We start from the raw sequence: 20,077 nt of genomic DNA on the forward strand, positions 1-20,077 counted from the left end.
TGTACCGGAGGGGGTCCCGATCGGACCCCCGAACCGAGGTAAGGCGGGGACGTACCTATACGCCCATGTGCCTGTACGTGCCATATTGTGGACGTATATGTACATGCGGTGGTCGGGAACTGGTTAATGATCAAGTTGAAAAAAAAATAGTTTTGTCGAGAGCCTGAAAAACTTAATTTTTTAGAACCCGAAAAACGGTTGTGTGTCCGCGGCATTACACACAATCATCCTGGAAAAAGAAACACTGATCCCGATTTATAAAAGTCCGGGATTTTCGGCAGCATTTACTGTATATAGACCCTCTGCAACTTCATTAGCATTTGCTGACATGGCAAATGTTCTCCCTGGGCAATGTTGAGTAATAGAAAAGGAAGAGTCTGGGGTAAATGTGTGGCAAATGTGTGGCGATCCCTCTAACCTAAACTAATCCTTATTTTTTTGCAGTAGACAAATGTGGCAGCTGGATGAGGATGTGAGTAGAAATGTGTTCAATTTTATTCAGTGACAGCTCAATGGCAGTTCAATGGCATTTTTTTTCCATAAAGGTATTTATAAAGATATGTATTTACAGTAGCTCACAAAAGTAAGTACACCCCTTACATTTTTGTAAATATTATCTTCTATCTTTTCATGTGACAACACTGAAGAAATGACACTTTGCTACAATGTTGTGTAGTGAGTGTACAGCTTGTATAACAGTGTAAATTTGCTGTCCCCTCAAAATAACTCAACACACAGCCATTAATGTCTAAACCACTGGCAACAAAAGTGAGTACACCCCTAAGTGGAAATGTCCAAATTGGGCTCAATTAGCCATTTTCCCTCCCTGGTGTCATGTAACTAATTAGTGTTACAAGGTCTCAGGTGTGAATGGGGAGCAGGTGTGTTAAATTTGGTGTTATCGCTCTCACTCTCTCATACTGGTCACTGGAAGTTCAACATGGCACCTCATGGCAAAGAACTCTCTGAGGATCTGAAAAAAAGGGTTTTGACGCCCCCCTGACCCCCCAAAATATTGAGCGCCACTGAGTCTGATCATTGGAGGAGAGCAGGCTGAGTTCTCAGCACAGCTAGAAAAATGACCACGCTGTGCTTTCATGCCTAGTGCGAGTAGTTTTTTTTATTAGGAAAGCAGAGGGACTGGTAGTACAGAGACATGGCGGTGGATTTAGGCTTCACATGTATTTCACTGATTTTAAATACATAACTGCCATAAAGTATTTCTTCCTAGAGCAAGTCTTTACAGTGCCTATAAAAGGTGTTTGCCCTCTTGTTGGGGTGCGTTCTTTTTATAGGCACCATAAACTGGAATTGGTAAGTTGCGACTTCTGTACCGCGTGCTGTGCGGTTACCTGCTGTGATATATAAAAGTCTTTCCCGGGAATTAATAGAAATAAAACAGCCAATGTCAAGATGACAACTCTGTACACATAAGCAAGGTACCCATGGGTAATCATTATTTCTGCCAAGACCGGGCCTGAGCAACTTCGATACCATTCGATTGAACATGGGCAACCCAAGGCCATTGCATCAGCCAGCAGTGTATACCGAATCCCCACCGCCATTTTTTTATCACCACTGAACACCTCACAACGGAGGGTATCCTGTACCTCCCGACCTAACCAATTTCACTTAAAGCAATACTAAACATGAAAACAAAAATGTATTAACCACTTAGGGCCGGGCCTATTTTTTACACCGTGTTTACAAGTTAAAATCATGTTTTTTTTTGCTATAAAATTACTTAGAACCCCCAAACATTATATATATATATATTTACTTTCTTCTTTTTTTTTGATCACTTTTATTCCTATTACAAGGAATGTAAACATCAACTTGCATGGAAGTTGGACCAAAGTATTGCAGGGACTACTTTGAAGTCGGCACTACTTAAAGTCGTGCCAGTATGAATGGAAGTCATTGAAAATCATGGAGAATGACTTGTCATTATTATTATTTAGGTATTTATATAGCACCGTCAATTTATGCAGCGCTTTACATATACAATGCACATTCATATCAGTCCCTACCCTTAAAAGGGTTGTAAAGGTAAATGATTTTTCACCTTAAGGCCCATTTCACACGTGGCGGATCAGTAATGATCCGCCCCGTGAACCTCCGCCCTGTCTTTTCTCTGCTCTCCTCTATGGGGGGATCGAATGAACACGGACCGTATGTCCGTGTTCACCTGATCCGATCCGCCAGACGGATGCAAAAATAGGGTTTTTCCTCCGTCACACTTTGGCGGATCGGAGCGGGTCAGATGTCAGCGGGCATGTCACCGCTGACATCCGCGACTCCATAGAGGAGCACGGAGCGCCCGTTCAGGTCCGCCTAAAAAACTGAAAGTGTGAAAAAGCCCTAATACATCCTATGCATTATGGTGAAAAAACATCCGACGGTACCGCCCCCCCCCCGAACCCCCGTTTTACTTACCTGACCGCTCGAAAGTCCCATGCGTGTCCACGTGATCCTCTTTGGTTCCCAGCCTGGTCGTTGATTGGCTAGGCTGGACGGATTGATGGCAGCACAGCCATTGGCTGGCGCTGCTGTCAATCACATCGGATGACGCGGCGCGCTGGGGGGCGGGGCCGAGTCGCTGGGGGGCAGAGGCGCTGCTGGGGGGCAGAGGCGCTGCTGGGAAAAGTTGTGTTCCGCCTATCACAGGACACTCTGAGGAGAAGGCGCGGCTTTCAAACCATTGACGCTACCAGCACGGAGACTGTTGTGGTGTCCCAGTACAGGTATTTGCTGTAGGCCCTGTCAGATTGAGGCCCTCGGCTTGTGGGGTCTCCCCTGCAGGGACTCAGCTAGTTATGATGTGATTTATACCGTTATGGTTGATAATACGTTTATTAGGTGTGTATAGCTTTAAGAGGTTTTAGTCAGCCATCTCATGTTCAGTCAGAGTGTATTAGAGTCGGGAGGACTAAGTGCTAGACAAAACCTTATTGTGTTGTGTTATACTACAGGTCAGTCTCTATGATCCACGGCTCTCAACCAATGAGCTTCAGTCTCATCAGGCCCTTATAAGGGTTTGTACTTCCTGTTTAAGCCAGTCTAGTGCTTCACACAGTTCCTAGCAGAGCCAAACACAGTCAGAGGAGAGGCAGTGCAGGCCAGAAGCCTCCAGGAGAAAATACAGCAAAGAGTGGAGTATCCCTAAACATTACAGAACCAGTACTTCAGCTAATTTATTGGATCAATCCGTTATTCCGGCGAAAAGCCTCAAGTCTACAGACACTTCAGTAAGTGTATCTATTTTTCAGCCTAGTTAAGCATAGGCCCTGAATTACTAATCCGGCTTTTGCAGCCGAGTATATATATATATGATCAGCTAAGCTCAAGCATTATCAGCCGTGTGATCCTCTATAGACTGACTGCAGAACCTTTGTGACACTCTGTTTAAAGCTGTGAAGATTTTGACACCTGCCTTCATGCCAGTAAAGCCTTCGTTGTTTTAACCCCTGTTGTGGACTGTGTTATTACCATCCTAACTAGCAGGGATACGGAGGCCCCCGGAGCTGTAGTTTCCCGGGGTATTCCAAGACAGTGGCGTCACGTGACAGAGAGGGTTAATACCATCTGGCCCTCACTAAGGGTTAATACCACCTGACCCTGGGCTCCTAGCCCCAAGAACCAAGTAGCTAACCATCAAGCGCATGTGTGTGGCCGTGGGGCTTACCCTCCCCGGTCACCACACTGTCACTGGCCTGGAAACAAATCAGCAAAACGTGAGTGATGGCATTGGCCCAGATTCAAGTAGAATTGCGCGATATTTGCGGGGGAGCAGGGCAACGATTTTGCCCTGCGCCCCCGCAAATATTTTGCGCTGCCCTCGATTCACGGAGCAGTAGCTCCGTGAATTGCGAGGGTGCGCCGGCAAATTTGCCCGGCGTAAGCGCGCCCAAGTTAAATGATCCCGCCGGGGGCGGGAATCATTTAAATTAGGCGCGCTCCCGCGCCGAGCGTACAGCGCATGCTCCGTCGGGAAACTTTCCCGACGTGCATTGCGGCAAATGACGTCGCAAGGACGTAATTTGCTTCTAAGTGAACGTGAATGGCGTCCAGCGCAGATTTTAGCCTGCAGTCGGTGTAACGAGGTTCCTGAATCAGGAGCACTCGTTACACCGGAGCAAGTAAGCACTTGCGCTGCGTAACCTATGGTTGCGCGGGCGCAAGTGCTTCTTGAATCTGGGCCACTGTTGGCACAGTGGGGGAAAGTGATGGCACAGTGGGTGCAAGTGATGGCACAGTGTAGGCAAGTGATGGCACAGTGGGGGCAAGTGATGGCACAGTGTAGGCAAGTGATGGCACAGTGGGGGCAAGTGATGGCACAGTGTAGGCAAGTGATGGCACAGTGGGGGCAAGTGATGGCACAGTGTAGGCAAGTGATGGCACAGTGGGGGCAAGTGATGGCACAGTGGGGGCAAGTGATGGCACAGTGGGGGCAAGTGATGGCACAGTGGGGGCAAGTGATGGCACAGTGTGGGCAAGTGATGGCACAGTGGGGGCAAGTGATGGCACAGTGTAGGCAAGTGATGGCACAGTGGGGGCAAGTGATGGCACAGTGGGGGCAAGTGATGGCAAGTGATGGCACAGTGGGGGCATGTAATGTAATGGCACAGTGGGGGCATGTAATGTAATGGCACAGTGAGGCATGTAATGAAATGGCAGTGAGATTTGAAAAAAGCCTGTTTCTGTAAGCGGTTGTTCCGGCTACCCCTCAGCTTCCAGAAAGACTAGTAAGAAGGGGGTAGTCAGTCTTATATGGCGAGTATATCCCAAAACCAAAAATTTTCATTAGGCGGTCGTCTTTTACGCCGGCAAATACGGTAAATGTATTTTTCGGACGAAAACGAAATTCCGAAACTAAGTATTTCAGTGTGCACATGTCTAGTGGGGATCTTCACAAAGTAAGTTTACAGACTTCAAAATCATTCAGAAATAATTGAAATACGATGTAGGAATGAATATATGATTTTTACATGGTGACCATAGAGATGCTTTAACGTTCGCTCTCGGCGTTCAGTTTTAAGTGGTAAACTCCAGTTCTCAAATCGATGAGCGATGAAATATCCCTTTATGGGTGGACTGACCCTTCTCAATGTGTGATAAATCCTGTCTGCTTTCTAAAAATTCTCCGCTGTGAAGTTATGGGATACGCAGCGAGATACAATAAGTGCTGCCCACTGCTAAATATAACGCCAGCGTCTTCAGGGGGGTGGGGGATGGGCTATTTTTTTTTTTTAACTGGGAAACACCCATCGATGCAGCACTTGTAACATCTGCATTGCTGCAAGACGACCTTGTCACTTCTATTCAGGGAAACAGGCTGAAGCAGAGGCACGTGCTCCGGACTGCTAAATGAACATTAAAGGGGAGGAAGATGGGCTCAAATGGAAATGAAAATCCGCTGTTTCTACCCTCATTCATTCTTCCGCTCTATTTTTAGCCCTCTGCAGTGTAATGTTACTGAAGATGGCACTTCGTACAATGCACCCGGGACGCCAACTAATATTTCATTAAAGGGCGATGGGAAGCGTTTTTTTTTTTTTTTTTTGCGTATTTGTGTTCTCTGCTATTTACTACGGCACTACACAATAAAAGGTGAAAGTGGATGTAAACTCAATTTACTAAAATGTCACAAATAGCCAGATTCAGAGAGGTTTACGCCGGCGTATCAGTAGATACGCCGTCGTAATTCTGAATCTGCGCTGTCGTACATTTAACCACTTCCCGACGGCCGTACGAATATGTGCAGACGCAGGGTGGTTCTAAATCTCTGACAGGACGCATATATGCGTCCTCCACTCTTCCAGGCCACTAGAGGGCGCGCACGTGCCCGCCGCATTCCTGAGATACCGATGCGCGTGCCTGGCGGCCGCGATGTCCGCCAGGCACTCGCGATCGGCGGCTACAGGGACAAGACGTGGAGCTCTGTGTGTAAACACAGAGATCCACGTCCTGTCAGGGAGACAGGAGACCGATGCTGTGTCCCTTGTACAGCATCGGTCACCTCCCCCAGTCACCCCCCTCCCCCCACAGTTAGAACACACCCAGGGAATACATTTAACCCCTTCCATGCCCCCCTAGTGTTAACCCCTTCACTGCCAGTCACATTTATACAGTAATCGGTGCATTTTTATAGCACTGATCGCAGTATAAATGTGAATGGCGCCAAAAATGTGTCAAAAGTGTCCGATGTGTCCGCCATAACGTCGCAGTCCCAATAAAAATCGCAGCTCGCCGCCATTACTAGTAAAAAAAAATAATAATAAAAATTTATAATAATTCTGTCCCCTATTTTGTAAGCGCTATAACTTTTGCGCAAACCAGTCGCTTATTGCGATTTTTTTTTTTTTTTACCAAAAATATGTAGAAGAATACGTATCGGCCTAAACTGACAAAAAAAATGTTTTTTTTTTTTTTTAAAAATGGGCTATTTATTATAGTAACAAGTAATAAATATTGACTTTTTTTCAAAATTGTCGCTCTTTTTTTGCTTATGGCGCAAAAAATAAAAACCGCAGAGGTGATCAAATACCACCAAAAGAAAGCTCTATTTGTGGGGAAAAAAGGACGCCAATTTTGTTTGGGAGCCATGTCGCACGACCGCGCAATTGTCAGTTAAAGCGGCGCAGTGCCAGAAGCTGAAATTTCACCTTGTCAGGAAGGGGGATACGTGCCCAGTAAGGAAGTGGTTAAGTGTATTCTCAAATTGAGATTCACTTAAATGTAGCTAAGATACGACAGCCTGCGCCGTCGTATCTTAGCTGTCTAGTTCCGCCGGCTGCTAGGGGCGTGAACGCTGATTTACGCCTAGAATGCGTGAATCAGCGAGATACGCCTATTCACGAACGTACGCTTGCCCGTCGCAGTAAAGATACGCAGTTTACGCAAGGCTTTTTCAGGCGTAAAGTTATTTCACCAAAAAGCTGGCCTAGCCAATGTTAAGTATGGACGTCGTTCCCGCGTCGAATTTTGAAAATGTTACGTCGTTTGCGTAAGTCGTCCGTGAATGGGGCTGGACTTAATTTACATTCACGTCGAAACCAATAAGTCCTTGCGGCGTACTTTGGAGCAATGCGCACTGGGATATGTCCATGGACGGCGCATGCGCCGTTCGTAAAAAAACGTCAATCACGTCGGGTCATGATTCATTAACATAAAACACGCCCCCCTGTTCCTCATTTGAATTAGGCGCGCTTAGGCCGGCACATTTACGATACGCCGCCGTAACTTAGGACGCAAGTGCTTTGTGAATACAGCACTTGCCTCTCTAAATACGATACGCTACGCCGGCTGAAACATACGCCGCCCAACGTGAATCCAGCTAAAACTCTTTAACATGCTAGTGACACTTTAACCACTTAAGTACTGAGCACTTTCACCCCCTTTATGCCCAGGACAATTTTCTGCTTTTAGCGCTGACTCACTTTGAATGAGAATTGCGCGGTCATGCAACGCTGTACCCAAATGACATTTTTATCATTATCTTCCCACAAATAGAGCTTTCTTTTGGTGGTATTTGAACACTTATAGGGTTTTTATTTTTTGCTAAACAAACTAAAAAATGAAATAAAAAACTGATGGGCACTGATAGGCAGCACCGATGGGCACTGATGGGCGGCACTGATGGGCACTGATAGGCGGCACTGATGGGCACTGATAGGCAGCATTAATGGGCACTGATAGGCAGCACTGATGGGCACTGATAGGCAGCACTGATAGGCAGCACTAATGGGCACTGATAGGCAGCACTGATGGGCACTGATAGGCAGCACTGATGGGCACTGATAGGCAGCACTGATAGGCAGCACTAATGGGCACTGATAGGCAGCACTGAGGGGCACTGATAGGCAGCACTGATGGGCACTGATAGGCAGCACTAATGGGCACTGATAGGCAGCACTGATGGGCACTGATAGGCAGCACTAGCACTGATGGGCACTGATAAGCGGCACTGATGGGCACTGATCGATGGCCCTGGATAGGCAGCACTGATGAGGGGCTACTAACAGGCATTACTGAGTGGCATCTGAAGGGCACTAACAGGCATTGCTGATGGGGCACTGATTGGCACTTTGTTTTCACACAAATAGAGCTTTATTTTGGTGGTATTTAATCATTTTCCGACCAGCCACCGCAGTTATACTGCGGCAGGTTGGCTCGGCTGAGCAAATCGCCATCGCAAATCGCAAATCAGCTTGTGCTGTAACGAATCACAGCACAGTGATTGGACACAAGAGGCGGGATTTATGATTTCTCCAATCACAAGCAGGGGGTGGGATTGTGCTCCTCCAGGCATTCCCGGCCAGGACAAGTACTGTCAGTGAGTAAGGCGGTGATGTGGGCGGCCTTTTTTGGGGGCATCAGATTTGCCCGGGGGATGGCTGTGTCAGATTCATTAAGGGACACTGTATTGTCCTGGAATGAATGTGCCCGGGACAGACCTGCAAAATGTGGGACTGTCCCGGGCAATCCGGGACACGTGGTCACTCTATGTACGATGGTCTCTTTTAACAGCTAAAGCAGACGCACGCCCACTAGGGTTGACACTTTTTCTTCAAGCCAAACACGAACACTTTGGTGGTGCACAGCAAAAACAAATTTGGCGCATACACTATGGGATTGTAAGAGATCTGGGGCACCTTTGGGCGCTCCAAAGAGAATAGTAATGTGTCAGGCATAGTACAGCCTCATCGTACTGTCGGGCCCTGTTCCGAGTAACATTTCTGTCTGGATATTGTGTCCGGGTTTCAGGAGGACTTAAACCCGGACACATGATTTAAAACCCGGACTCTGACAGCAGCGGCAGCCAATGGGGCCGCTGCTGTGTCTCAGCCAATCAGGAGGGAGAATCTCAGATGGCTGAAACACTCGTGGACATCGCTGGACAGAGAGGGGGCTCAGGTAAGTGTTGGCACACCTCCCAACTTTCTGAGATGGGAATCAGGGACACCTATCAGCAAAAGTATGCAGGCATAGGACACACCCATTGTCACGCCCCCTTAAAGGAGAATTGTACAAAAAATAAGATTGGTTAAACCCACAAATGCTTTTTTTACCACTACTATTCCTTTATATTGGCTTTTGGAATTTACAAATTCAGCAATTTAGAAATTGGATGAAAGATTTTGCACTGGGAAACACTTTTTGATGCTGCATTTTATATACATCTATATAGATCAGACCAAAATGAGGGACAAATGAGGAGGAATGAGGGACAGAGGGACATTGCTCCAAATCAGGGACAGTTCATCGAAGTCAGGGACTGTTGTGAGCTATGGGGGCTGCTACACACAGTAGCACAGGGTTGTAAAGGTTTGTTTTTTTCACCTTAATGCATTTAGGTGGAAAAAAAAGACTGGCAATGATGGCCCCCATCAGCCCCCCCCCCCTTTTGTACTTACCTGAGCCCGAATCTGCTGTGCGCATCCCCCGGCGTCCTCTTCTCCTCTGAGTCTGGCTGTCGATTGGCTAGATTTGCTAGATTGATAGCAGTGCAGCCATTGGCTCGCGCTGCTGTCAATCACATCCAATGACGCACCGCGCTGGGGGCGGGGCCATGTGATAGTGTCCCTTTGATGCAACTCCTTTCATCACTCTGCTTTTTCCTCCTATCAGCATGCCTTTTGTTACCACATGATCACTGCAGCACAACTGTTTGACTCCTTCTGCTGCTTCTCTGTCTCCCACCGTGAGCTCTGCTGTACAAGGACTGCAAGAAGATGATGCAAGACAACTTTATAAGACGACTTTTTAACCCCTGAAATTCTTCTTAAAAGTCGGGGGTCGTCTTATACGCTGGTACCTAACATGCAGACTCTCGGTCAGACCGCGGTCTCGGATGAGAGGGAATCCGTGATAGGCGGAACACAGAACACAGTTAGGTAGATTCAGGTAGGGGCGCACAAATCTAAGGCGGCGTAGCCTAGCGTGTTTACACTACGCCGCCTTAAGTAAGAGAGGCAAGTACTGTATTCTCAAAGTACTTGCCTCCTTATTTAGGGCGGCGTAGCGTAAATGCGGTGGGCGTAAGGGCGCCTAAGTCAAATGTGTTGGAGGGGGGCGTGTTTTATGGTAATGAGGCTTGACCTCGCGTTTTTTAACGTTTTTTTTTTACTGTGCATGTGCCGGGCGCCTACATTTCCCAGTGTGCATTGCGGCTAAGTACGCCGCACGGGCCTATTGATTTCGACGTGGACGTAAACTACGTAAATCCCGATTTGTGGACGAATACGCAAAGGACGTATAAAATTTGAATCTCGCGGCGAGAACGGCGACCATACTTTAACATTGTTATTCTACCTAATAGATGGAATAACTTTAGGCCTGCTAATGCCTTACGGAAACGGCGTAAATCTACTGCGGCGGCCGGGCGTACGTTCGTGAATTGGAGTATCAACTCATTTACATATTATACGCCGACCGCAATGGAAGCGCCACCTAGCGGCCATCCGAAAAATTGCAACCTAAGATAGGACGGCGCAAGCCGTCTTATCTTAGATATGTTTAAGCGTATCTCTGTTTGAGCATACGCTTAAACATAAGTCGGCGTCGATTCTGAGTTAGGTCGGCTTATCTACTGATAAGCCGGCCTAACTCTTACTGAATCTACCTAAGTGTCTGCTGGGAAGCTGAGTGTTCCGCCTATCATGGAACAGCATGAGGAAGAGGCGCGGCTTTTGAAAAATGGACGGCTGCGGTCTGACTGAGAGTCTGCATGTCAGGGATAAGGTAAGGGATCGTCAAGACATGTATTGGTGGCACAGTGAGGCATGTAATGGTGGCACAGTGAGGCATGTAATGGTGGCACAGTGAGGCATGTAATGGTGGCACAGTATGGCATGTAATGGTGGCACAGTCTGGTATGTAATGGTGGCACAATGTGGCATGTAATAGTGGCACAGTCTGGCATGTAATGGTGGCACAATGAGGCATGTAATGGCACAGTGAGGCATGTAATGGCACAGTGAGGCACGTAATGGTGGCACAGTGAGGCATGTACTGGTGACACAGTCTGGCATGTAATGGCACAGTGAGGTGACGCAAGGCATGACTAGTAGGAAGGGGGTCGTCGAAGGCCTCATACACACGACCGAGTTTCTCGGCAAAAAACAGCAAGAAACTTGCTGGGAGATATTTTTTTGCCGAGAAAACCGGTCGTGTGTACATTTTCGTCGAGGAAACTGTCGAGAAACTTGACGAGCCAAAAAGAGAGCATGTTCTCTATTTCCTTGACGGGAATGGAGAAAATTGGCTTGTCGAGTTTCACGACGGCTTCACAAGGAACTCGACGAGCAAAACGATGTGTTTCGCCCGTCGAGTTTCTCGGTGGTGTGTACGAGGCCTTATACGGTGAATATATGCCAAAACCAACATTTTAGCTGGAAAATTAGGGGGTCGTCTTATACGCCGGCAAATATGGTACTTGCTATGCATTTAAAAAAAGCAAATAGATGTAATGACGCTGCATTAATTCTGTGTCTTTTCTATCTGGCTGGCGTTCAGCTTTGGGTGGACATAATGGATCGCGTTGGATTATCACCAAATAAACCCTTTTCTACAGTGTGGTCTCGTTGCCTCTCTATGACACCCTCCCATCCATCTTTCTGCATGTTCACAAAAGCTGCAGGGGTGACCTCCGGTAATTGGAAAACGCAATTCTCCGACACTTTCCGAAGAGACGCTAGAGATAACCGCGCCAGTAGGTGTTAAATAAATTAGCATTGCATGGAGGTCCATTCTATCCTTTATTAAAAATCATTGTGCAGGGGCGCATACATCATTGTTGGCGGTAATAGAAGATCATTATATATTTTTTTATAGTTCTTTATACAGTTACCTTAGAGAGCTGTGGGGAGACGTAGGCTGGCTCCGGAGGAATGGTAATAGGATCAAACTGAAATACGGATTGTCCAAAGTGCAAAGTGTCAGCCGTAATGTATGGATATGCCTCTCTTACTTAAAATATAGAGAATCCGTATTTCACAGTTGGAGGGGTTAAGCATTTTTGGTTTATGGCTTCAATGAATAAAATCTGGAGGGCATGCATGAATTATGCAATATTATAACAGGGGGGGGGGGGGGGGGGGGATATAAATAATAAAATCGTAATCTGTTCTTTTACTGGTACAGTATGTGCCACCATCAATATATCTAAGCGCCTATTACATAGCTTGAATATTATTTTGTATTCATATTTTATGCAGCCGACAATCTCACTGTGCACTTTTGAAATGATAGTATTTAATCTTTAAAGCGAGCCTTCCATGTGCTGTAGAGAAGACTGAAGCATTGCAGGAATCTCTTTTTTGGCTATTTTGAATGCAGGTCGAGTTTGCCGAATAGTCGGCGGTGGAAGAACTGGGTTTTGGCTCCTTTAACCACTTAGCTGACCACCCGCCGGCGGCAGGTCGGCTCGGCTGCGCGAAATCACGTAATATAACGTGATTTTCGCATTTCAGCCACTAGGGGCGCGCGCCTCCTGCTCGCCCCTGGTGCCGACGTGCGTGCCTGGCGGGCGCGATCACCGCTGGGCACCCGCGATCACTCGTTACAGAGCGAGAACCGGGAGCTGTGTGTGTAAACACAGAGCTCCCGGTCCTTTCAGGGGGAGAAATGACTGATCGCATGTTCATACAATGTATGAACAGCGATCTGTCATCTCCCCTAGTCAGTCCCCTCCCCCTTCAGTTAGAACACACCCAGGGGCACAGAAGGGAGGGAGGGTTGGGGAGGGGGGGGATGGGAGGAGTGGGGGGGAGGGAGAGAGGGAGGAAGGGAGGGAAGGGGGAGGGGGTACTATCTCACCAGAATAGCCAGGAGGAGAAAACCTAAGGAAGATAAGATGTCAGGCCCAGGGATAAAGGCAAAAAAAAGAAAAAAAAAAGAAGGTACAGATATAAGAGAAGATGCCAGTAGTTAAATGTATATCATATAACGTAAAAGGCCTCAATAGCCCTGCTAAGAGACATAAGGTACTAAAGGAATTAAAAAGATACACAACAGATCTAGCCTTCCTACAGGAAACTCATCTCACAATAGAATCCAATATCAAGCTATACTCCCAAAACTATCCAACTTGGTATTATGGTGACACCATCTCTAAACGAGCCAGAGGGGTGGCGATAGGAATAGCAAAGGGGACACGGTTCAAACTAACTGACAGACTGACAGACCCTGAAGGGAGATTTCTCTTCTTAAAAGGGAAACTAGAAGAGATGGAATGTACCCTAGTGAACATATATGCTCCGAATGATTACCCAACAAAATATTTAGCAGTTGTATTAGGAAAGTTAAAAGATTTTGGGTCTGGAAAGGTGATCCTGGGGGGGACTTAAATTTCAGCATGGACCCAAAAACCGATAAGACATCACAGATACAGGGAATTAAAAGCATACAGCTAAGAAGGAGAAAAAATAGCCTATATAGAAGTCAACTGGTCGACGCTTGGAGAATCTTAAATCCGGGACATCGAGACTATACATTTTATTCACCTGTACATGGAAGTTATTCGCGGATCGATTATTTTTTTGTGGATCACAGTATACTGGAAATGGTGGTAGATACGAGGATTGAAGCTATCACATTATCCGACCACGTCCCAATAAGTATGTCCCTGAAAATTGCAGGAAATCAGAAACCAAGTCAGATCTGGAGACTAAATGAGGAGCTGGTGATAGAAGAGACCAGCCTAACAAGGGTGAAAAAAGAGCTAGAAGAGTATTTTAGGATAAATAATACAGAGGAAATATCGACAGCAATATTATGGGACGCACACAAAGCTCTGATAAGTGGGACCTTAATATCAGAAGGGGCAAGGAGGAAAAAAGAAAAAAGCTGTAAAAGGGATAAATTAATAATGGAGTTATTCGAATTAGAACAAAAGCATAAAAAAATGGGAAAGCAACGAGAACTATATCAGGAATTAGTCAATAAACGAAACGAACTTAAAGAACTTATGGACCAGGAAATGAGAAGGAAATTCAACCTCATTGCAAAGGAAAGATATACGCGGGGAAATAAAACAAACAAACAGCTAGGATGGTGCAGAAAAAGAAATCCAGGAATTATATAGATAAGATCAAAAATGAGAAAGGGGAGGTGGCATATACAACAAAAGATATAGCTGAAACCTTTAGAGCCTACTACGAAAAGCTAAATGTGGTAGAACAGACGAATAAAAAAATAAGATTTCAGAATTTCTAAAGGAAGCTGGACTGACAAGAATTAATCAAAACGATGCGTTGACGATGGACAAGCCAATTACAGAAGACGAAATTAAAATAGCTTTGTCAGGCTCAGCATCAGGCAAAAGTCCGGGACCGGACGGCTTCACAGCCTTCTATTATAAAAAATGTAAGGAGATCCTTCTCCCAAGACTCTGTAAATATTTTAACGGTTTAGGAAAAGATTATAAACTAAGCAGAGAAGCATTAGGGGGCAACCATCACAGTTATCCCCAAGGAAGGCAAAGATATTAAAAGCTTCTCAGGTTACAGGCCAATATCTTTGCTGAATGCAGATATAAAGTTATTCGCAAAGGTACTGGCAGAAAGAGTAAAACAGGAGATGGCAAAACTGATCCACCCAGATCAGACGGGATTCATCCAAAGACGAGAGGGAAGAGACAATGGAGTCAGAGCTCTCCTGATACTCCAAAAAATAAAAGAGAACGAGTCCCCAGGTCTACTCCTGTCGATAGACGCGGAAAAAGCGTTCGACAGGGTAGACTGGGGACTCATGCTACAAACCTTGGAAAAAATGGGATTCAGACAGAGGATGTTGGATTGGATCAGGATCCTCTACCAATCCCCAACGGCCAGGATAAAAATAAACGGCAGCCTCTCAAAAGCCTTCACGATGAAGAATGGTACAAGGCAGGGATGCCCTCTATCCCCACTCCTGTTTGTACTATCTATTGAACCTCTGTTGGCCAGGATTCGTAAAAGTCCGGACATTAAAGGAGTCAAAATAGGAGAGGAGGAGCATAAATTATCAGAATTCACAGACGACCTTCTCTTCTACCTAGTAAATCCTAAAACATCAATCCCGAGGCTACTGAATTTATGCAAGCAATATGGAGAAATTTCAAATTTTAAATTAAATGTCACCAAAACGGAAATACTAAATGTAAACATCAATAGGACAGATGAACGATTATTAAGAACAGTTTACCAATTCCCCTGGGTGAGGGAACTCAAATATTTAGGGATCCGCCTAGCAAATACAACCAAAAAGATCTACGAGATTAACTACATACCACTACTTGATGAAATAAAGGCTGAAATAAAAAGGGTAAAAAATAGACCTGTCTCATGGATAGGACGAATTAATTTCTGTAAAATGGTCCTTTTGCCAAAAATTGTATATACATTTCAGATGATCCCTATAGCTTTGCCAAAATCATTGTTTAACATGCTCAAAAAATTGATCATGAATTACATCTGGAGGAATAAAAAACATAGAATTTCCCTACAGACCCTGAAACAACCAAAAACCCATATACCCCATCATAGCACAATTCCTGTTTCTCCTTCCCCCATACTCCCTTTCTGTTTCAATATTTTAGCCGTGGTTTGCCCACGCAGGGGCGACATTGAACAGAGAAATAAGGAAGTAGCGCATGAACGCGTAATGAACAACAAAACAAACTATAACCCAGGCCATGGAGGACCAGGTTGAAAATTAGGCCTGTGTCATAGACACAAATGTTATCCTTTTCCCCCAGAGTACAGCAGTCTACATTGTTGGCCTTCATATCAGAAAGCAATGATAGAGAAAGCAAACAGAGAAAAAAGAGAAAGAGTAAGAAAAAGAAAGTAGAGAAAAAGAAGAGCCCCAGAAAAGGGCGAGTATCACGGACACGGGACCCGCCGAAGCAAGGTTTCTTAAAGCTGACCATAACTAGTAGGGGGCAAGGATAGAAGGGAATAACTTATCCATCCACATCCTCCCTTTCAACCAATCCCCCACCCCCCAATATTCCCCATCTCAACAAAAAATCCTCACCCCCCATATGCCCCCTTTTAGTACAAATACCCCCTCTTAACACAATACTTCCCCTCCATTTTCCCCTCTCAGAACAAGTCATCACCCTCATATACCCCCTTTCAGCACAAATTCCTCCTCTCAGCACAACATGCCCCCCATATCCCTCTTCCCAGTATAAATCCCCCCAAACCGTTCTGTTTTATACAAACTCTCTTACCACCCCAAATCCCCCCACTCAGCACAGATCATCCTATATCCATCCGTTTAGCATAAATCCCTCCCAAACCACCCAAATCTCCCCTCTGATGACAAATCCCCACCCCCATATACCCCTTCCAGTAGTAAACCCCTCTTCTTGCACAAATTCTCTTTTTCCCCCACTCGAGCCACCCTCAGCAAAAATATTTACACCTCCCCACCAAATCCCCCCTACAAGCACAACCCATCCCAATACAAAGGCACACGCCTCCAGACTTTCCTATAAAAAAAAACCTCTTAATCCCTCCCAGCATAAATCCCTCTTCCTCCTATCGCACAAATCTTCAGATCCCTACCCTCCTCAGCACCTCAAGATCTCCTTCCCAGGCTCCTCCTCCTGTCCTGTCAGAAGACACACCAAAGCAGAGGAGGAACCTGTGGGAAACTTCCCTCAGCGCTCGGACACTGCTAACATGCAGCCGGCTGGGACAGATACCAGCTGCTAAAGTGTCGGCAATCACTGCGCTGGAGACCCGGGGATACCCCACAGGAGATTTCGACAAATGCTCCGTGCTAACGATCGCTGACACTGCAGCAGCCCACTGGCGCTCGCCTCCATGCTAACACACTACACCTGAGACTGGAGCCTCTCCCACTCCCGCCTAGTGCCGGCCCCTGGTGTCACCCCTCTGGCGGGTGTCACCCGGGTGTGGCCTGCACCCCCCGCTCCCCCTTAGAAACACCACTGCTTTTACTCTGCTTATTACAGGGTGCCACAGAATCTAACTTCTGGCATGTGACGGACTGCCTGTCACCCTGCCTGGGTGCCTCTTCCAAGATACAACTTTCTCCTCTCTGGAAGCAGGAACCAGGTATTATAGCTGAGAACTGCACCCTAGAACTAGACGACACTAGACAACCTTTGCTTAGTCAGGGAGTGACAACCCCATAGTCAAAGATTGTTCTTTGTGTGGCGCCTGTGTACTTTTCAGTACAGGTGCTATGTTAAATTTAGTTGGGGGGTGAGAGAGTTACCTTGCTCGCATCCGTGCTGTTTTGCTAAATTGGGTTCTGTCAGTTCTGGGCTGTCCTGTGGGTCATTCTGTGCTCCAGAGATGTAGTTCCATCTCAGGATGGCAGGTGGCGCCAGAGGGGTCCAGGCGGAGCCGCTTTTCCCCAGAAGCCAATTGGAGGAGTGTTTCCCTCGCGGGGCATGCTGGGGGAGGGTATTTCTGTGACAGACGCCATTTCTTGGGGTTCTTCGCCCGTTCCTGGTTCCAGGTGCGGCACCCACCTTTAGGGTGTGCGCACATCACGGGCCCTGGCCTGGCCTACCAGGTCGGGGCGCACGTGCCACGCGGAGTTCCCGACTTTGGGCCCTCATGGCCTGGAGCGACTGGGTTCCACATTCTGTGAGGAAGATCCCAAGCGAGTTGTGCTGTTCGGTGGGGAGTCGGTCTGAGGTGAGCCCGGAGGCAGGTGATCCAATAGGGCTTAGACGAACCATCGGGGATCTGGGTGACCGGACGCTGACAGGTTGTATGCTGCAAACTGACAGTCGGTGACCCCAAACTATCAAGTCTACCTGAGGGAGATTCAGGCGAAATTGTGTTACTGGGAGGATTCGCTCTACCGTCCATGTTCCTGAGTACTGGGCCTGTGGCAGAGGTCTCACTACTAATCCTAATTCTACTAGAGCCAAGTCGGGTGGCAGAGACTAGTTCCTTCCCAGAAGTTCTAGTGACGCTCCGGCTGCCAGGCCTGTGAGAGGAACCTGTCCGGGGGCACTACACCCACCCCGGCTGCTTCCATTTATCCATAGGCCTGAATCTGCAAAGTTCTCTCCTTTCACCAACCTATCCTATCTACCTCAAGTTGATTGTTGGTCGTGTTGGGCCAGAAATAAAAGCATTGAAAACGTCATCCCGTTGTCTGGACATTCCATCACTACTCTCATCATCCTCATCCCTAGACACATCATAGAGGTAACATAATTACGCCGATCCCAAATCTAACCAGCGGCTCCTGAGGGGGTAGCGCTACATTTGCATTCGTATGAAAGCTGGAAAATGCTTTTTGCCTGGCTGTATAGGAGTGGGGAACCCAGTCATCTGCAACCCTTGTGGGGGCAGTGCTACATCTACAACTCATGATACATTAGTGTGATGGTCAGTGAGAAGAATGCTTACGCTTGGGGTCATTGTAAGGATTACCCCTTTACAAATAGCTAAAAAGATCAATGTATCAGTGGGAACTTATCTGAGAAATTGCTTATTGCTCCAGAATCCCTCTACCAACCTCTGCTTTGAAAGCCTGTGAACAGGGAGCGAAGGCCACTAGCGAGTGACTACTCTTCATTGTATTCAGCTGCTGCTCAGCCTTATAAATCTTACATACAGTCTGAGAAAAAGAAGCTCATTGCTCTCCCGTTATGCGGTGACATCTAGAATTGGTCTTTCCTCACTTTTACTCTAGAAAATCAAAGCCTTGTACACTCTGTGAAACTGGTATTACCTATCATTAGCAGACGAGTGCGACTTTTGAAATAACTGTGATGAATTTCATGTGAAACATTTCTCAGTTCAGCTCCAAGAGGCCCGGAGATGGGTATAAACGCTGATGGCAGCTTCTGTACATTTTTAAAGGTCAAATGTAGAGGCCAGTGGAGGACCAGGATGGGGGGGCTGGGGGTCAGTACAAATAACATATGTTGAGCTGGTGACCCTAATGGCCTGTACACACGGTCGGGATTCCCCTTGGGTCAAGGTCCGTCGGACATCCCGACGGGAAAATCGAGAACCTGCTCTCCCCTACACACAAGTGGGTTTTCCGATGGGAAAACTCAGATGAGAGCTTTTGGCCAACAATCCCGGGCCGCGTGTATATGCTCCATCAGGCCGCGTACTCATGACCGAGAAACTCGACGGGCGAAACACATCGTTTTCCCCGTCGAGTTCCTTGTTCGGCTGTCAAAAAACTCGCCAAGCCAAATTTTCCCATTGCCCGTTGAGGAAATAGAGAACATGCTCTCTTTTTGGCTCGACGAGTTTCCCGACGGGTTTCTCGGCAAAAAGTGTACACACGACCGGTTTTCTCGGCAGAATACGTCTCCCATCGAGTTTCTTGCTGGATTCTGCCGAGAAAACCGGTCGTGTGTACGCGGCCTCAGAGTTTTTCCAACAGGAAAACTGACAAAAACTGATGTTTTTTTTCATACATGCGGCCGGGTTTTCCGACGGGAAAAAGTCAGTCGGCAATCCCGGCGGGAAAAAAGAGAGCAGGTTCTCTTTTTTTGTCCAGCGGTTTTTAGCAGTTTTCCGGTCGGAAAAACTACGAGGGAGCATACACACGGCCGGGATTCCCGGCCAAAAGCTCTCCTCGCAGTTTTCCAGTCGGAAAACCTGCTTGTGTGTACAGGGCTTGAGTGGTCATACACTCCCATTCAGACTTCAGTCAGCGTGGGACCTGCAGTCAGTAACAGCTGTTGGGTGTTATATAGCTTACTGCTCCCTGTTCAGACCTATGGATCCAGCCTTCTATGGGATGCTTTGTGACTGAATGCAAAGAAAGGCAATGCTGGAAGAAGGCAATACTCTAAAATGTGCTGCGTTTGTTTGTTAACTACTTAAGCCCCGGACCATTATGTAGCTTAAAGACCAGGCCACTTTTTGCAATTCGGCACTGCGTTCGCTTTAACTGACAATTGTGCGGTCGTGCGACGTGGTTCCCAAGCAAAATTTACATCCTTTTATTCCCACAAATAGAGCTTTCTTTTGGTGGTATTTGATCACCTCTGCGGTTTTTATTTTTTGCGCTATAAACAAAAATAGAGCGACAATATTGAAAAAAATTCAATATTTTTTACTTTTTGCTATAA

This window comes from Rana temporaria, chromosome 5 (genome assembly GCF_905171775.1).
Source record: "Rana temporaria chromosome 5, aRanTem1.1, whole genome shotgun sequence".
NCBI lineage: Eukaryota > Metazoa > Chordata > Amphibia > Anura > Ranidae > Rana > Rana temporaria.